Source organism: Oncorhynchus mykiss, chromosome 27, assembly GCF_013265735.2.
Source record: "Oncorhynchus mykiss isolate Arlee chromosome 27, USDA_OmykA_1.1, whole genome shotgun sequence".
Taxonomy (NCBI): Eukaryota; Metazoa; Chordata; class Actinopteri; order Salmoniformes; family Salmonidae; genus Oncorhynchus; species Oncorhynchus mykiss.
In genome coordinates this window covers 1,762,587-1,783,643 of record NC_048591.1, presented here as the reverse complement: position 1 = coordinate 1,783,643, position 21,057 = coordinate 1,762,587, and the positions used below count along the sequence as shown (strand labels likewise).

Genomic DNA, 21,057 nt, shown 5'->3' with positions numbered 1-21,057 from the left:
GTCTCAGATTCCGAGAAACAAGATTCTCTGGTCTGATGAAACCAAGACTGAACTCTTTGGCCAGAATGCAGTGTCAAGTCTGGAGGAAACCTGGCACCATACCTACGGTGAAGCATGGTGGTGGCAGCATCATGTGGTGGGGATGTTTTTCAGCCGCAGGGACTGGGAGACTAGTCAGGATCGAGGGAAAGATGAACGGAGCAAAGTACAGAGGAGATACTTGATGAAAACCTGCTCCAGAGAGCTCAGGACCTCAGACTGAGGTGAAGGTTGACCATCCAACAGAACAACGACACTAAGCACACAGCCAAGACAATGCAGGAGTGGCTTCGGGACAAGTCTCTGAATGTCCTTGAGTGGCACAGCCAGAGCCCGACTTAAACCTGATCGAACATCTCTGGAGAGACCTGAAAATAGCTGTGCAGCAACAATCCCCATCCAACCTGACAGAGCTTGAGAGGATTTGCGGAGAAGAATGAGAGAAACTCCCCAAATACAGGTGTGCCAAGCTTGTAGCGTCATACTCAAGACAACTCAAGGCTGTAATCGCTGCAAAAAGGTGCTTCAACAAAGTACTGAGTATAGGTTCTGAATTATTATGTACAGTGCCTTGCCCCCCTCGGCCCCCTTGAACTTTGCGACCTTTTGCCACATTTCAGGCTTCAAACATAAAGATATAAAACTGTATTTTTTTGTGAAGAATCAACAACAAGTGGGACACAATCATGAAGTGGAACGACATTTATTGGATATTTCAAACTTTTTTAACCAATCAAAAACTGAAAAATTGGGCGTGCAAAATTATTCAGCCCCCTTAAGTTAATACTTTGTAGCGCCACCTTTTGCTGCGATTACAGCTGTAAGTCGCTTGGGGTATGTCTCTATCAGTTTTGCACATCGAGAGACTGAAATTTTTTCCCATTCCTCCTTGCAAAACAGCTCGAGCTCAGTGAGGTTGGATGGAGAGCATTTGTGAACAGCAGTTTTCCGTTCTTTCCACAGATTCTCGATTGGATTCAGGTCTGGACTTTGACTTGGCCATTCTAACACCTGGATATGTTTATTTTTGAACCATTCCATTGTAGATTTTGCTTTATGTTTTGGATCATTGTCTTGTTGGAAGACAAATCTCCGTCCCAGTCTCAGGTCTTTTGCAGACTCCATCAGGTTTTCTTCCAGAATGGTCCTGTATTTGGCTCCATCCATCTTCCCATCAATTTTAACCATCTTCCCTGTCCCTGCTGAAGAAAAGCAGGCCCAAACCATGATGCTGCCACCACCATGTTTGACAGTGGGGATGGTGTGTTCAGGGTGATGAGCTGTGTTGCTTTTACACCAAACATAACGTTTTGCATTGTTGCCAAAAAGTTCAATTTTGGTTTCATCTGACCAGAGCACCTTCTTCCACATGTTTGGTGTGTCTCCCAAGTGGCTTGTGGCAAACTTTAAACAACACTTTTTATGGATATCTTTAAGAAATGGCTTTCTTCTTGCCACTCTTCCATAAAGGCCAGATTTGTGCAATATACGACTGATTGTTGTCCTATGGACAGAGTCTCCCACCTCAGCTGTAGATCTCTGCAGTTCATCCAGAGTGATCATGGGCATCTTGGCTGCATCTCTGATCAGTCTTCTCCTTGTATGAGCTGAAAGTTTAGAGGGACGGCCAGGTCTTGGTAGATTTGCAGTGGTCTGATACTCCTTCCATTTCAATATTATCGCTTGCACAGTGCTCCTTGGGATGTTTAAAGCTTGGGAAATCTTTTTGTATCCAAATCCGGCTTTAAACTTCTTCACAACAGTATCTCGGACCTGCCTGGTGTGTTCCTTGTTATTCATGATGCTCTCTGAGCTTTTAACGGACCTCTGAGACTATCACAGTGCAGGTGCATTTATACGGAGACTTGATTACACACAGGTGGATTGTATTTATCATCATTAGTCATTTAGGTCATTGGACATTGGATCATTCAGAGATCCTTACTGAACTTCTGGAGAGAGTTTGCTGCACTGAAAGTAAAGGGGCTGAATAATTTTGCACGCCCAATTTTTCAGTTTTTGATTTGTTAAAAAAGTTTGAAATATCCAATAAATGTCGTTCCACTTCATGATTGTGTCCCACTTGTTGTTGATTCTTCACAAAAAAATACAGTTTTATATCTTTATGTTTGAAGCCTGAAATATGGCAAAAGGTCGCAAAGTTCAAGGGGGCCGAATACTTTCGCAAGGCACTGTAAATATGATAGTTTTTAATACATTTGTAAACATTTCTAAAAACCTGTTTTTGCTTTGGTCAATATGGTGTATTGTGTGTAGATTGATAAGGCTGTAACATAACAAAACGTGGAAAAGGTCAAGGGGTCTGAATACTTTCCGAATGCACTGTATAGTGCAATAGAAATATTAGGGCTGACCCCATTTAGTAGACTGGTGGATTGTTTGGTCGATAGGCTGTTGGTAGACCTAGAAGTTTTTAGTCCAGCAGTTGCAAAAAAATGATATTTTATGCCACATCTTGATTGATGCCTGTCTCAGTAGACTAATCCATTGTGGAGGCCTGTCTCAGTGGACTAATCTATTGTGGAGGCCTGTCTCAGTGGACTAATCCATTGTGGAGGCCTGTCTGAGTGTACCATAATCCATTGCTGAGGCTGCGGGGATGGCACACCAGTGGTATATTTCCAGTTAATTCCCATAATTTCAAATTACAATGTTTGTTTGGTTACCATAATTTCTATTAATGCATTCAATGTATTATTATTACAGTATTTTACTGTTCTCAGTGTCGGAGGGACACGTTGTTTACAGAGCGCACAACCTATGCTACACTTGTGAGAAATAAGTTTGGTTTATTTCCTTTCATTTAAGAGTTGTTAATTTATGCATTGTGTTTTTTGTTTCTGAATGATTATTTCCCCTTCGCAAATACTGTAACTAGCCTACAACTGTATCTGTCTGGAGCTCAGGGTGTAGGAAACTCTGAGGGTCCAGGATATATACAATGTTGCATGTTTGTCAGTACAAACTTTCTGGTTGGACCAAGCTGATCTTTTCAAGTTCCTTGCAGACAGGCCATGCGTAGCCAATATGATAAAAAATTTTATCAGGATATTTTCTACCTGCAGGCTTTGTTTTGTTTTAATTGTTGGCTTTATGTAGGATTTTTTTTTTTACATAGTTGGCAATGGCAATATAAGTTACGTTAAGATTTGAATAATTATCATTTAGATATCATTTTTTATTAACCACATGGTGATATTGCCACTCCTATATCTTCAATTTAAGCCTACTAGAAAGTGTGTACCCTCAGTTCTGGAGGGAAGCAAAAGTCATTCCGCTACCTAAGAATAGTAAAGCCCCCTTTACTGGCTCAAATAGCCGACCAATCAGCCTGTTACCAACCCTTAGTAAACTTTGGGGGAAAATGGTGTTTGACCAGATACAATGCTATTTTACTGTAAACAAATTGCCAACAGGCTTTCAGCATGCTTACAGGGAAGGACATTCAACAAGCACAGCACTTAGAAAAATGACTGACAATTGGCTGAGAGAAATTGATGATAAAAAGGTTGTGGGGGCTGTTTTGTTAGACTTCAGTGCCGCTTTTGAAATTATCGATCATAGTCTGCTACTGGAAAAACGTATGTGTTGTTATGGCTTTATACCCCCTGCTATATTGTGTAAAGCCAGTGTATCTATGTATGCGAATGACTCAACACTATACACTTCAGCTACTACAGCGACTAAAATGACTGCAACACTTAAAGAGCTGCAGTTAGTTTGAGAATTGTTGGCAAGGAATAGGTTAGTGGTAAACATTTCAGAAACTAAAAGCATTGTATTTGGGACAAACCATTCACTAAACCCTAAACCTTAACTAAATCTTGTAATGAATAGAGTGGAAATTGAGCACGTTGAGGTGACTAAACTGCTTGGAGTAACCCTAGATTGTAAACGGTCATGGTCAAAACATATTGATACAACAGTAGCTAAAATGGGGATTAGTCTATCAATCTCTCATGGCTCAAAGTGGAATAGAGATTTACTTCATCACAACTCGTTTTTGTGAGAAGCTGAATGTACCGAGCTGTCTGTTAAAACTACTAGCACACAGCTCAGACACCCATGTATACCTCACAAGACATGCCACCAGAGGTCTTCTTCACAATCCCCAAGTCCAGAACAGACTATGGGAGGCGCACAGTACTACATAGAGCCATGACTACATGGAACTCTATTCCACAACAGCTAACTGATGCAAGCAGTAGAATCAGATTATAAAACATAAACATACACCTTAACAGCGGGGACTGTGAAGAGACACACACAAGGGTACAGACATACGTATACGCACACAAACGCTAGCACACGTACATTGTAATAGTGTTGTATGGTGGTATTATACATTTTGTATTGTAGTTACAGTATGTAGTGGTGTAATAATGATATATCATGTACTTTTTTAAATCTTTTGTTTAATGTAAGTGCCTTAATATGTTTGGCCCCCAGGAAAAGTAGCTGCTGCCTTAGATCTCTAATAAATACAAATACAATGATTTGGAGTTACAAAGACTTTGTAAAATAAATGAAACTGTTTCACGAAAATTTGCATATGAAAATCATAACTGGCACGCAGATTGGTAGAAACGGTAAGATAAATTGGCACTCTAAAAATGGAAAAGGTTGCCGACCCGGTGTAGCATATTACCGGCAACTGCGGCAGCATAATGGCATTGTAGAATAATAGTGATGGATAGTGAAATAACAACAATGGAATAATCTAGTAAGCAAAAAAAGTGTAAAACAAATCAAAATACATTTTAGATTGTTCAAAGTGCCTTGATGACAGCTTTGCCCACTCTTGGCATTCTCTCAACCAGAGAGCTGAAAAACGATGTAATTGACAAGTACCTCAGAGTCGTCGCTGCAATCCTCTGTCACCGTGGAGCTGGAATGTTGCCGCGGGAACTTGGTCTCGTACCCCATAATACTCCACCTGGGCAAAAAATGTAAACAATGTATAGTTTAGGGGCTGGACGTTTTTTCATCCTGACCTGACCAGGAGAAAGTCCTGGACTAATAATGATAGCTGGTTTAAAGCTACAATATGTAACTTTTTGGACGACCCGGCCAAATTCAGATAGAAATCTGAGTTATAGATCTGTCACTCTCATTGAAAGCAAGTCTAAGAAGAGATAGATCTGTTATATGTGCTCTATTTCTATGTTTCACATTCTTAAGTTTAGTTTTTGTGTCTTTTACACCAGCTTCAAACCACTTAAAATACAATATTTTGGTTATGGAAAAGATATTTCACAGCAGTTTAGATGGTACAATGATTCTCTACACAATGATGGATTGTTTTGTCACAAACTGAATTTAGGCCAACTGTTAGAATTTTAACATCCGGGAAATGGCGGAGCGATTTCTGCATATGTCCGGGAGAGGTCGATGTATCCTCCAAAACATGACCCACCAAACCACTGTCCTGAACACCCGACCACTTAACCTTGGAAGCCAGCCACACCAGTGTCGGAACACCGAAGTTACAAGGAGTCGCTAGAGTGCGATGAGCCAAGTAAAGCCCCTGCGGCCAAACCTGCCGCTGGGCCAATTGTGCACCGCCCTATGGGACTCGTGGTCATGGCCAGTTGTGACACAGCCTGGGATCGAACCCGGGTCTGTAGTGACTCCTCAAGCACTGCAAATGCACTTCAGTTTAGTGGGCTCTGGTAATTGTTTTGCAAGAGTGAACCCTGTTTCGAGAAAAGTGTTCATGCAATCGAGAAAAACTTAATACATGTAACACACAGCCTGGTAAGCCAGGACTGTGTGTACTTTACGACCAGCAGGGGGCAGTGTCTGTCTGTTTATCTGTCAATCTAACAACTAATAGAGGCAGGCAGTGTGACAAAACGGTTTCTTTGTTACTAGATTGTTGAAAGTGGGACAAGGGAAACATGAGAGTCGCTGGCTGGCACAGTAGCTAGAGCTGCCTGCTATGCTCAGGGCTTGCTTAGGGATGATGGGAGAGTAGCCAAAGCTCTTTCTCAATTGGTCTTTCCCTGAGTTCTCTCCTCACCTCCTTCCCAAAACCCATGTCTAAGAACAAGAGTAATCAAGGAAACACTAATTGAGAAAGAGCCCAAGAGCCAGTGGGTGAAGCCCAACTGATGGAAGCTCATTTTCAGCTCAGTGCAGATGGGTGGGGTGGGTTAAACTTGCTTGTTTGTGGAGCGTCAGAGTGTCGATCTCAGAGAGGACCCAGCCCACGCTGCCGTCACCCCGACACACCAGGATCCGGAACGTGTCGAACTTCTGGAAGAGACGCAAACTAGGAAAGACACAGAAGAGAGAGCCCTCTAAAGACAAGCAGCTATACACACAGTGCCGTCAGAAACACACACAGCCATGTCAGATGCATGCACGTACGCACGCATACAGGGCAGACTTACCCGAGATGCGGCCCCCCGTTCATGAGGTCAAAGACTTCGGGGCGGGGTTGAGCAGCTGTTTAAAGCGACGCAGGAACTTGATGCCCTGGTTGTCGCCGCTCTTACTGTTGACGAACACCAGGAGAGGGCTGGTGCAGGAAGGCGGGCAGGTGGCCTTCCAGAACCCTGAGGACCAATGACAGGCAGATGAGGAACAATGAGTACCAATGACAGGCAGATGAGGACCAATGAAAAACAATAACAGCCAGATGAGGACCAATGACAGGCAGATGAGAACCAATGACCGGCAAATGAGAACTAATGAGAGGATGGACCCCTGTTGCCAGGAGGGTAAACTAGGTCCGGAGTTGGGAGCTTTAACCGCTATACCAGACTACGGCACACACCTGAACTTTCATGGTCGGTTTCCCAGACACAGATTAATGGATATTCTCCATTGAGCAGCTTAATCTGTGTCTGGGAAACCAGACCCTAACATCTAATAAGAAAGAGCTTATTTAAAAATATTGCTATGTTAATTTTCCCAAAACGTCCAAGTTTTTCTTTTTTTTTTACAATTCTGAATTTCGTGCCTATTCCCTTCTGATTCCGGGAGTCTTCCTAACCAGGATTTCTGGAAAACCTGGGAATTTTGAAACCCTAGGCCTAATGAACACTGGTCACGCAGACATCCCTATCTGTCCTGTTTATCTACAAACACAGGTGTAAAGTGATGTTGCCCCTGATCTTAGGTCAGTTTAGCATTTTCCCCAATAATGGTTAAGGTTAGATCTGTACCTAGGGGACACTTGACCCCGGAGAGGAAGTGATGACCGACACCTTACACTGCCCTAAGGGACACTTAGTGGACAGCTGCTCCTTACACAGCGTGTGCACCTGTACATCAACATGCACAGAGCATTACGACAAGTATGTACAGTCAACAACCTGATAAGTTCAATGGCCTTGTGACTGTAGTGAAAGTGTCATAAATCAGTGTATGGAGAAAACAAATATACATTAATACTGTATTGTGGCTGCTGAAAAGTATAGTAATGCAGTTGGCACTTATCCCTCAAACAGATGCCTAAAGACGCACCACCCAAATACGCTTGCAAGCACACAGACTCACCATGGCCCTGCACCAGAGGCAGCGCTAATCCTGCAGTCGGAGCACACTGCCACACGTCTTGTCACACACTGTACACTTAGCACTGACCGGCAGGTTGCCCTCCAGCCACTGGTGAGGCATAGAGATCTGCAGTGTAGGGAGAAGTCACTGTTATTATTTCAGTAATTATTTATTTCTCTCACCATTGACTTAATATGTTTCTATATGTTTGCTTTGCAAAAACTGTGGTTTACACTTTTCATGCCAATAAAGCCTTTATAATTTAATTGAGAGATGGAGAGCGGGAGAAAGAGGTTGGGAGAGAAAGAGGGAGAGGGCAACCATCCTTTGCTCATAGACAACAAATTGCACTAAAGGGAATATACACTCAACAAAAACATAAACGCAACATGCAAGAATTTCAAAGATTTTACTGAGCTAAAATTCAAATAAGGAAATCAGTCAATTGAAAAATTCATTAGGCCCTAATCTATGGATTTCACATGACTGGGAATGTAGATGTGCATCTGTTGGTCACAGACCTTAAAAAATGGTAGGTTTATGAATCAGAAAACCAGTCAGTGCAACACATCTCCTTTTCATAGAGTTGACCAGGCTGTTGTTTGTGGCTGTGTGAAATTGCTGGATATTGGCGGGAACTGGAACACGCTGTCGTAAACGTCGATCCAGAGCATCCCCCACAGGCTCAATGGGCGACATATCGGATGAGTATGCAGGCAATGGAAGAACTGGGAAATGTTCAGCTTCCAGGAATTGTGTACAGATCCTAACGGCATGGGGCCGTGCATTATCATGCTGAAGCATGAGGTGATGGACATACTGCCAAATTCTCTAAAGCAAATTTTTGTGCAGATGGACAATTTCTGGGATCTTTTATTTCAGCTCATGAAACATGGGACTAACACTTTACATGTTGCATTTATATTTTTATTCAGTGTAGGAATAGTGGGCAGTAGGCAAGGGCACTATAGGCTACAACTTGTAATCAACCATTTGTTGAATACATTGATTATAAGACTGAAGTGAGTCTATATAGCCTATACGTACATGCATTTATTGATACACTGTCCATATAGGATATTCTGCATTTTTGTTTACATTGCATTGCATTTTTTTTTTTTTATATTGTATGACATGTTTGATGTATGCGTTTGCATAGTGTACAATGATGTTTAATAAACTGGCTACACTGCGCTCCTCTCTAGCAGGGGTACAGGGGACCTCTCTGAGCAGTATCCCCATTTTTGAGGAGCCCTCACACAGCTTCAGGGTGAAGTTTCCCCTAGGTACAGATCTAGGATCAGCTTCCCCTCCCCAATCCTAACCTTAACCATTAGTGGGGAAAATGCTAAACCTACCCAAGATCAGCACTCACCCCATCCTCATCTTCGATGATGTCCTTCCCAATGGATGCCAGAGTAGTCCACTTGCAGTTGTTGGTGGCTCGGACAGCACAGCGTTTATGGGCCTTGAACTTACACACTGTGGGAAGGAGAAATGCATCAGACTGACACACACACACAAAAAAAGACAGACCACACAGACACCCATATTCATACTGTTGCATGCAATGACTACATCAAGCTTGTGAATCTACAAATTTGTTGGATGCCTTTGCAGTTTGTTTTGGTTGTGTTTCAGATTATTTTGTGCCCAATATAAATGAATGGTAAATAATGTATTGTGTTAATTTGGAGACACTTACTGTAAATAAGAATAGAGTAGGTTTCTAAACACTTTACATTAATGGATCATCCTGAATAAATTGTGAATAATAATGACCCCCATGACATCCTAACCTCACCATTACAACAACAGGGGAGGATAGCATTGGGGGTGGGGTATGATATTTGTCCGTCTAACTTTCTCACTCATGGTCCCCTGAAATGGGGGGGGGGGGGGGGACTATGTACAAAAATTGCTGTAATTTATAAACAGTTCACCCGATATGGGTGAAAATACCCTCAAATTAAAGCTGACAGTCTGCATGCACTTTAACTTCATAGTCATTGTATCATTTCTTATCCAAAGTCCTGGACTACAGAGCCAAAACCACACAAAAAAAGGTAACTGTCCCAATACTTTTGGAGCACACTGTATGGCTCTACTTTTATTTGTGGGAATACTTGGAAACAGATTTCCTAAATTAAAATGATTTTTTTTGCTGAATTCCTGGTGAAAAAAAGTCCATCTTAAAATAAATAAGAATACATAGGGAGTAGCTGGCTTTGCAAGTCTTCAAGGTTCTAAAAAGTTGGACCCCTTTCCGAAACGGACCAGGGGCATTCCCACCAAATATGCATAATTATGTTTTTTAACTAGAGACCTGTTGCGAATGGACCCGAGGACAACTAGAACCGTTCCAGATACACCTGGTCAATAACAGACCCGGTTTGATCCAAGTGAGGAAGCAGCAGAAAATTTATTTTTAATCTACTTTATTAACTGGAGCTGATAAAGGAGGGAGAGAGGTCGAGGTGCAGGCGGGGAAGGGGATGTTCTGTGACCGAGTGATAAGGGAGGGAGAGACAGCAACCAACCAAGCCGACTCGCACTACTGTAGACCATTATCAAATATGATTACGCATTACTGCATCAAACCAGGAGAAACAACAACTCAAATCAAATCTATTTGACTCCGTTCAAACATTAAGTAGCAGCCTACCTGTTGGCTCTTGGTCATTGTAGCATAACCTTCTCCTTAATTTTTATTCTGTCATTTTAATCCCATTTTCCATTGATTAGATATTTCCTAGCTTTTGCACACACACTGAGGCTCTATGATTCTAGCCTATTGCCGCTTTGATGACTTGGCCAACAGCAACAAGCTACACTCGTGAAAAGCAAGAACAGCAGCATAAGTGGTATAATAAAATAAAAAATTGTCTGTGGTATTGAGTTTTCGCGTATAGAGTGAATCGAAGTGAGTGAGGTTAGGTGCAGACAACAACAAGTAGTAATTCAAACATGAACTGTATAGCGCCAGGCTGCATGAACTGGCTTCAAAGAAATCCCTCGGCAAGCTACCATCAGCTGCCCAAGGAGCCGCAACTTTTGAAGAAGAAGGACGTGCCAGATCGAGCTACCAATATCTGCAGACAGCACTTCGCGGAAGCAGACTTCGTGGTGAAGGGCACTTTCGAGGGCTATGGTGTAGCTGTTACTGACCGATTATCATCAACATCGCAAAGCAAAAGCGACTGGACGAAGGAGGCGACGCGAGTCAATGCAATGGAGCCTAAGGTAACGAGCCTTAGATACTGGACAACTTTGTTGCAACTCTCATAGAAGGTAACTATCTAATTGCGTTTGTGTAACACCCCCCAGCAAATAACGTTAGCAAGCAACCCAGCTGCAACTAAAATTGCAACACAGTTTCTCTCCGTGTACCCCTGTTATTAGGTCATTACTGTAGCTAACTTCCACCTCAGTCAAATACTGCAATACATTTTGTTGACAGATTTGTTTTTGTAATGTTTTGTTAGCTCCACCTCATTTAGCTAGACTGAAGTTGACATAGATAATGTTTGCTGAGAAATAAATGTCCCTGTAGTTGCTCTGTATATGTGTGTGTGTGTGTGTGTGTTGACAAAGCATACAAGACAGGTAGCTTGTTATTGCCAACTGATATATTTGGGTTCAGTTGTCATAACAAAACGTTTGTTTGTTTTCAGGATAACATCTTCATCCATGAAAAGGTGTTCATCCTGGAGGAGACTGTGCAGGAGGCAGAGGTACATGCGAATCCATGTTATTTCTAAGGCTGTTGTTTATTTCAAGACACAATCGGTCATTCCTGAGGCCATTGTGGATATAAAATGGGCAATACTGTTGTCACGAGAATTTTGCTATCTCAATGGTTGAACTCAGCAATCACTCAAGCTTTGACCAATTTCCAGAGGTTGTAAAGCTCTGGTTAATAAAGAACTGGACAAAGTCCCAGATTCTGCAATAGGTTAGTTCTTTATTCAGAGAGCTCTGAAAATCATACAATGCACATAGCCTTTTATACCTCACATTTGGTCCTACCATACACTTTATAAATGCCCCTCTTCTCTAACTCTGTCACAATGTTCTACTTTGATAGCTCCTTCTGTCTAACCGTGTACCTCTATCTTCATGTCTGCAGCTGACAATTCTAGCTCAAAACAGGAAACCTGTATGGTTTTGCAGCACCTGGCTTACTTCTCTCCTCGGAGCTCAGTCTCGCCTATTCTTCAGAGAAATAGATCGCCATGTTCCATTCTAACCGTCAATATTTCCCTAACCTACTTTGAAACACACTTACAAATGTTGAATGTTCCCTTCTATTATTCAACATTAACTCAATAAATGAATACTACTTACAAGTCTTCTCCAACACACACATCAGACATCTTATGATCTTAACACGTCATAGAGTTCTACAGTTTCAGTGTGGTTTACTTTAGTCATTACTTTAAACATATACATTCTTTTATCACCTGTATATGCAGTAATTCTTGAGTATAACTATAGCTTAATAGATGCCTTAATTGTTTTCTACCGACAGGAAAAAACAGTTAATACAGCATGCCAAACTGGCCCCTGGGTGCCAGACTGTTCCTGTGCTGCGGTGGAGAAGAGGTCCACCGGGACCATCACTAAAGAGCTCGGGGCCCAGCTAGATTGAGCTAACGACCATCAATATACAACCGAGTCCTGCCCTATATGTCACAGATGGAGAGTGAGATCAGTGAAGACCATAACTCGCTGTAGGAACCTGAGAGCTCAGAATCACAATCATCACAGTGCAAGTCAAGATATACTATCGATCACTTTGGGGGAGTGGGCTGGTGATCCGAAAATGGAGAAGGAGCAGGCCATTCAACAGCGAATTCAAAGATCCATCCACCGGAGTGGAGTTATTTTTCACAGATTTTTTTTACCCATTCAATGGATATGCTACCTTGTCCCGGTCCTGCTGTTTTGACTATCTCTCTCAACCTATGAATGTTCAGCTATGAAAAGCCAACAGACATTTGCTCCTGAGGTGTTGATCTGTTGCACACTCTATAACGAGTGTGGTTATTATTTTCATGTAAAAAGGGCTTTTGTAAAATACATTTGATTGTTTGTGGTGCTGGATGCTGTGTATTCACCAACTGTCTGAGTGATGGGAAATGTATATACTATCTGTAACATATTTTGGTGTGTATTTAATCTGCATCTCAACTTCTTAATGTGGCAATCAGCAATATAAACAATAGTTTCTCCCTGCTCCTCTTTGGGTAAAAAGCTGAGGGATGGGTCTGAAGAAATGTAACCACTCTCAAATGCATAGACAGAGCTATAGAGGTAAGGACTGACCATCCATTATATCAAAATTATAATCCTGTTTCTATGATCCGTTTCCACTACCATGTACCCAGTTCGCTTTGGATAAAGGCGTCTGCTAAATGGCATATAACCGACTGTTCCCCGGTAGGCCATCATTGTAAATAAGAATTTGTTCTTAACTGACTTGCTTAGTTAAATAGAATAAAATATATATATATTATTAAAGTCTACTTTGACTCTGCCAATTAGCTGCCCAGTGTAGTTACCATTCCTTTCCAATAGATGGCAGCCAAAGCCAGTTGATGTCACTACTCCAGGTACATGGGACTAGTGCGCGATGAAAGTAGTTTTATCTTCAAACAAAGTTTATCTGGTTACGCTTGAACCTGTTGTTATAGTGGACAAGCTAACTAATACTATTTTTACATAAGGCGCAGGCATTAGGCCTATGTCTTGAATAAAAAATGACAGCAGGCTAGATTTACTAAATGAACTGGTTTTATTCAAACTCAAACCATATGTAAATGCCTTTGCTTATGGAAGAAAAGACACAGGCAGGGATGAGACACCGTACACCTCGTCCAATTCTAATTCTCACTTGTGCCCATAGGGTGAACTGGCGATGAACTTCCAGCCTGTACGCTCTGCAAAAAATCTTAAAAGTTAGTCTGATACCAACACTAAATCACAATTTATTTATAATGAGCACGCCCCAGTAGTGGTTAGAATGAGATTTCATGAATCATGATGCTGTCTGCGGTTCGAACTCAGGTCGAAAAAATAAACGTGTTACCATCGCGCCAAACAGCGCTGATGATAAACATCATTATAGGATATATATATATATATATATACAGTGCCTTGCGAAAGTATTCGGCCCCCTTGAACTTTGCGACCTTTTGCCACATTTCAGGCTTCAAACATAAAGATATAAAACTGTATTTTTTTGTGAAGAATCAACAACAAGTGGGACACAATCATGAAGTGGAACGACATTTATTGGATATTTCAAACTTTTTTAACAAATCAAAAACTGAAAAATTGGGCGTGCAAAATTATTCAGCCCCTTTACTTTCAGTGAAACTCTCTCCAGAAGTTCAGTGAGAATCTCTGAATGATCCAATGTTGACCTAAATGACTAATGATGATAAATACAATCCACCTGTGTGTAATCAAGTCTCCGTATAAATGCACCTGCACTGTGATAGTCTCAGAGGTCCGTCAAAAGCGCAGAGAGCATCATGAAGAACAAGGAACACACCAGGCAGGTCCGAGATACTGTTGTGAAGAAGTTTAAAGCCGGATTTGGATACAAAAAGATTTCCCAAGCTTTAAACATCCCAAGGAGCACTGTGCAAGCGATAATATTGAAATGGAAGGAGTATCAGACCACTGCAAATCTACCAAGACCTGGCCGTCCCTCTAAACTTTCAGCTCATACAAGGAGAAGACTGATCAGAGATGCAGCCAAGAGGCCCCTGATCACTCTGGATGAACTGCAGAGATCTACAGCTGAGGTGGGAGACTCTGTCCATAGGACAAGAATCAGTCGTATATTGCACAAATCTGGCCTTTATGGAAGAGTGGCAAGAAGAAAGCCATTTCTTAAAGATATCCATAAAAAGTGTTGTTTAAAGTTTGCCACAAGCCACCTGGGAGACACACCAAACATGTGGAAGAAGGTGCTCTGGTCAGATGAAACCAAAATTGAACTTTTTGGCAACAATGCAAGACGTTATGTTTGGCGTAAAAGCAACACAGCTCATCACCTTGAACACACCATCCCCACTGTCAAACATGGTGGTGGCAGCATCATGGTTTGGGCCTGCTTTTCTTCAGCAGGGACAGGGAAGATGGTTAAAATTGATGAAGATGGATGGAGCCAAATACAGGACCATTCTGGAAGAAAACCTGATGGAGTCTGCAAAAGACCTGAGACTGGGACGGAGATTTGTCTTCCAACAAGACAATGATCCAAAACATAAAGCAAAATCTACTATGGAATGGTTAAAAAATAAACCAATCCAGGTGTTAGAATAGCCAATTCAAAGTCCAGACCTGAATCCAATCGAGAATCTGTGGAAAGAACTGAAAACTGCTGTTCACAAATGCTCTCCATCCAACCTCACTGAGCTCGAGCTGTTTTGCAAGGAGGAATGGGAAAAAAATTCAGTCTCTCGATGTGCAAAACTGATAGAGACATACCCCAAGCGACTTACAGCTGTAATCGCAGCAAAAGGTGGCGCTACAAAGTATTAACTTAAGGGGGCTGAATAATTTTGCACGCCCAATTTTTCAGTTTTTGATTTGTTAAAAAAGTTTGAAATATCCAATAAATGTCGTTCCACTTCATGATTGTGTCCCACTTGTTGTTGATTCTTCACAAAAAAATACAGTTTTATATCTTTATGTTTGAAGCCTGAAATGTGGCAAAAGGTCGCAAAGTTCAAGGGGGCCGAATACTTTCGCAAGGCACTGTATATGAGCACCTAACTACTGCTGATACTAACCTTACATTTAGCTTGATTATAAATTGTTTAAGCAATTATTTAACTGGCATATCGGCTGCAGACTGGTGGAGTAACGTCTTCTACCAGGAAGTCCTTCATAAGGATTGGTGACATGCCCAATAAATACATCGCCATCCAGACAGACTGACAGGAACGTCTGACTGGTTGCAATACAGCCACCATCCGCTGGGATTTTGTGCTGTATCGATACCATCTCTCTACAACACATACTCATACCCTCTAGCCATTATCTGGCAGCATCTGCACTCACACCTCTGAGCTGAGATGTTTCAGGCTGGTGTTGGTGTTGTTACTGCTACGAGAACGAACTCTGATCTTGGGCAAAGATCGGTTCAAACATGAATGGCTTCAGTAGGTTTATTGGCTCCCTAACTAAAATGATTTTGTTCTCTGTAATAAACCCATTCTCAGATTTGGAGTTACTCTGTAAATTCAGTTCTCTCCTGCCAGTGACACAACAATGCCAATATGGTGATTTACAGTTAGTTAGCTGGCGTTCTAAATCCTAGTGTTTCCATTCCCCTTTAAGAAACCCAGCGCAGACATTAGCATAGATATACATTTATTAGAAAGGCAATAACGATACAGCGAAACTTCCAACTAACCTACCAAAGGTCAAATCGGAGCTATTACCATATTACTTCTACCTGTCGAACGTATCCTTTCTCTTCCATACAAGTGTTTAGGCTATGAGGGTAGGCTCCAGGGGTCCATTTTGGGGTGTGTCCCAGGAATCTCTGCTTTCCCAAAGTGTGGGTCTTGTTAACGTACCTTCAGAGATTTGGAAGGAAATTACTGGTGTATGGAAACTCCCTCTAGCCCATGGTTACACCGTTTAAATTTGTGGAGAGCAGTGAACAAGTGCACACTTCAGGAGGAAGGAGAGATTATTGGGATGCACCCCGGAATTGGATGAGAGGGAGAGAAGAGTGACCCCTGACCTCTGACCTTGCCCTCACCTCAAAGTGTTCTCTGTTCTGAACACTCTTCTGGGCTGACATCCAGTCATCCATCTCTTTCCTGTTGTCCGCACACAGAATCAGCCGACGACACGGAGTGATGATCTACACACACAGAGAGGACAAATATCACTTGAAGAAGAAAGAGAGCGAGACAGAGAGAGAGATGGAGAGAAAGAGCAAGACACACAGTGCTCAGAGAAATGAAACCAGGGGTTGTGCAATGTGATGTGGCCAGGAATGCAAATGGGAGGAAGCACATCAAGTCCCATGCTTAAGCACTCCTACTGAATGGATGGGCCAACTTGAGTGTGTGTGTTTGTGTATCAGTGTCCGTGTATTGTGTATCAGCCTTTTTAGATGTGCAACTGCTTTTTTTAGTACTTGTTGTGTGTGAGTGAGTGCGCAAGTGTGCTTGTGTGTATGTATTGATAGATTGATTGGGTCAGAAGTTGTGGATGAATGTGGGTAAGTAACACTATATTTCTACAGAATGGACATCAGCTTCCAATCCGTTTCCTCCACAGTTGCTTCACAAAGGGGCTCCTATTCCCAGACGGATAAAAATAGTTGCACGCCTTTCCTCTCTGCCAGAGAGCAGTACCGCAAACACACACGCACTTAAGATGGCCCATCTACACACACACACAATATACTTAGTAAGACTTCTCCTCTTTGTAGCTGTCACATTATGGCGTCTGACAACATGGGCAGCACCATTGAGACTATCTCCATTTTAAAGTAGTCAATTTCTTCTTCTACTTCTTCTATCAGTTGGTAAACAAACTGAACGGGTGCATACTGCCACCTGGAGTGTTGTTTGAACAGGTATAAAGTCAGTGTTGGTGATTTACTGCCACCTGCAGTTATGTAATGTTTGCTTTTGAGTATAATTCATTGGCTGGACCCTCCTGATGACCTGGATATAATTATGGGATCCTACCTGGGGTGGCAGACAGGCACACACTCACACCTACTTAAAAAAAAAACTCAAAAAGCACAGTTGCCTACATCTAGAAAGGCTGATGCAATACACACACACAGGCAGTCCAACTATGAGTTATACTCACTCTCAGGCATACACTGTGGGTATGTCCCAAATGGAACACTATTCCCTATATAGAACACTACTTTTGACAGGGCCCTGGTCAAAAGTAGCACACTACGTAGGGAATAGGGTGCCATTTGGGACATAAAGCCACTGTGTATGCCAAAAAAGTGAGCGGACAACGCATGGCTTACTCACTACACCAGGGGTTTCAAACTCAATCCATTAAAGGGCCTTGTGTCTGCTTTTTAGTTTTTTTCTTTCAATTAAGACCTAGACAACCAGGTGAGGGGAGTTCCTTACTAATTAATGACCTCAATTCATCAAGGGAGGAGCGAAAACCTGCAGACACTTGGTCCTCCATGGAATGAGTTTGACACGTGCACTAGACACTTCTAGGATTTAGGCAGTGCTCTCCAACTCTGTTCCTGGTGAGCTACCGTCCTGTAGGTCTTCACTCCTGTAGGTCTTCACTCCAACCCTTATCTAGAACACCTGATTCTAGTAATGAACTGGTTGATAAACTGAACCAGGTTAGTTACAACTGGGGTTGGAGCAAAAACCTACAGGACAGTAGCTCTCTTGGACCAGTGTTGGAAACCCCTACTATGGAGAAAAGTTACAGCAAAGATAAAGTGTGAGCGAGCCACAGCAGGGCTCTACAGGGCGACCATTTTACTTGCATATGCGCCTAAATATTTTACTGTGTGAACTGGAATTTTTATTTAGGAGCAGAGTGCTGCACAGAGGTGAAGACAGATCGATATCTCGAGTACCCATGCATACACATGCACAACCATGACCTTGACTCAATTTCATGCATCTCATATGACTGAAGTGTTGTATTTCACTGACATAACAGACAAGGACTTGAGGGAGGAAGACACACACATCCTGTTTTCACTGCTACTCAACCAGCCAGAGGCTCATTAAAGTTGGCAACAATGTTATCACTGCCATTTTCTCTGCAGCCTTTAGCTAAAGGAGATATAACTAGATGATCATTTGGGGACTGTCCGTTGTTCAAGGATCCGGCCCTGACTAGATCAGAGGGCTGTCCTAGGGTGTATTCTCACTAGACAGCTAATGGGTGGATACCTGAATTTGTCCAATAAATACTTGTTTTCCTTGAAAAACATTTTCGAATAAATGCACCCATCCTGCCCTTCCTAGACTATAGACCAGGTACTTCACATGGGGGAGTGCATAACACAGTGGGAACCGACAGTCCACACACACACACACACACACACTCTCTCTCTCTCTCTCTCTACAGGCAACTATAAACAATGTCATGACACACACATAAGAACGGAGGAAGAGTGACCAACTGGGGAAACACGTCTCTGTTGTGCTCCCCCCACCCACTCTCATTCTTCTGCCTTACTTCCAGTGTGAAGTTCAGTCAAATTTGGCTCTGGCGGTTTTCCTTCTCTCTCTCCCTCCAGACTGTGTTGAGTGTGCTATATTTGGTCTGGGGTTTTCCTTTCCTGAAGAAAGACACAAACACACAAATTCAAACACAAGCCGCCACTCCCGGAAACTCACCGACGAACACAGCTCCACCCAGTTATTAAATGTAAATGTTCCAAAGGGTCTTTCCATGTCACTTCAGCAAGCCATGACACCCACCATCTCAGATTCTGAAATCCTTTCTGTAGTTAGGATAAGCATTCCTGCAACATTAGTTTGTTGAAATATAATTTGATCTCTGATAAATTAAGCTAATTGATCACACCCAAATTGGACATTTTAATTTATAGGATTCATATAATGTTCAATAATTATGGTACCTCCCCCAAATTATATTTCAACAAAATAATTTTGCTGTAATCTGTTTCCTTATCTGTTTCTAACAGAAACGATTTCAGAACAATCAGATGGTAGTTGTCAAAATCCTCTTTCTTGTTCTTTTTGAGGTGGAACAACTCCAAAGGCAACTAATAAATACACTTAAATTTTTAATTTTACCTTTACCTTTACCTTTTACCTTCAAAGCCAGACTCTAAACTTATTTTGTGCTGTGATTTTTTGCAGAGAAAGAACCCCCTATCGCAGAGTAGAGTGTAAGTGATGAAATGTTATTCATGTCATCAGGAAATGTTATCATTATCAAAAAGTCAGGAATTGTGAGGTTTGGTGATTTTTAGTGGTGTTCATTCTGCAGTTTGGTCATCTGACCACTGCATGACCACATGATGATGAATCTTAGGTTAGAATGGCCACGGCCGAAACAGGACTAATATAGGGGTGGACAGTAAACAAGAAACATAGGAAATGTACAGAGAAAAAGACAGACAGGAAGAAAAGGAGAAAGAAAGTAAGAAAAAGAGGGGACTCACAGTGAATGTCACAGACTGATATTTTGATGGACAGTAGCCCAGAGACAAAAATACATAAGGACAGAGAGAAAGAAAAAGAAGTAGGCCAAAGAAAGAAAAAGATAGAAAGACTGTGAAAATGTTGTTGACGTTCTTAGTGCTGGATTCGGCCACTCTCGCCTCTGTCAGGTCAACCTCATCAAAGAGAAAAAACATTTGATCAGTCCTTCTGATTCGCAATCCCTCCAACCTTTCATGTCTCCTCTTCACTGTTCTGTCTCAATAAATACAAATAATATATATTATTTGTATTTATTAAGACCGGAAAAGCATTCCAGGTGAAGCTGGTTGAGAGAATACCAAGAGAATGCCAAGAGTGTGCAAAACTTGTCAATTAGGCAACAGGTGGTTACTTTGAAAAATCTCAAATATAAAAAATATTTTGATTTGATAAACACTTTTTTGGTTACTACATGATTCCATATGTGTTATTTCATAGTTCATGTCTTCACTAATATTTTACAATGTAGAAAATAGTACAAATAAAGAAAAACCCTTGAATGAGTAGGTGTGTCCAAACTTTTCACTGGTACTGTATGTGTATTAAAGTAGCAAAATGTTTAGTATTTGGTCCCATATTCCTAGCACACAATGATTACATCAAGCTTGTGACTCTACAAGCTTGTCTGATATATTTGCTGTTTGTTTTGGTTGTGTTTCAGATTATTTTGAAACCAATAGAAATTAATGGTAAATAATGTATTAGGTCATTTTGGAGTCACTTTTATTGTAAATAAGAATATAATATGTTTCTAAACAGATCGTTGACACATGCGAGAAGTACCTGATTTGTAAACAGAGAATGCCACTTTTAGGGCTCCCATGTGGCGCTGCGGTCTGATTCCCTGGTTCGATTCCAGGCTGTATCACATCCGGCCATGATTGGGAGTCCCATAGGGCGGCGCACAATTGCCCCGCTGTCGTCTGGGTTTGGCCGTCATTGTAAATAATAATTTGTTCTTTACTGACTTGCCTAGTTAAATAAAGGTTAAATTAAACAAAAATGTAAAATACAATAGTGACTCCAAAATGACAATACATTATATACCATTAATTTATATTGGATATATATAATATAATCACAATATAATCTGAAACACACAACAACAACAAAAAGAAAATACATCCAAAAATGTGTAGACTCAGAAGCTTGATGTAGTCATTGTGCGCTATGAATATGGGACCAAATACACATACAGTGCATTTGGAAAGTATTCAGAACCCTTGACTTTTTCCACATTTTGTGGCTTTTCAGCCTTATTCTAAAATATATT

At 41.5% G+C, this 21,057-nt stretch overlaps 1 pseudogene; it reads right to left on the bottom strand.

Moving 5' to 3' along the window:
- LOC110507042 overlaps nucleotides 1–19,939 on the bottom strand; it is a 50,741-nt pseudogene extending 30,802 nt beyond the window's left edge.
- Between the last annotated feature and the right edge of the window lie 1,118 nt (nucleotides 19,940–21,057).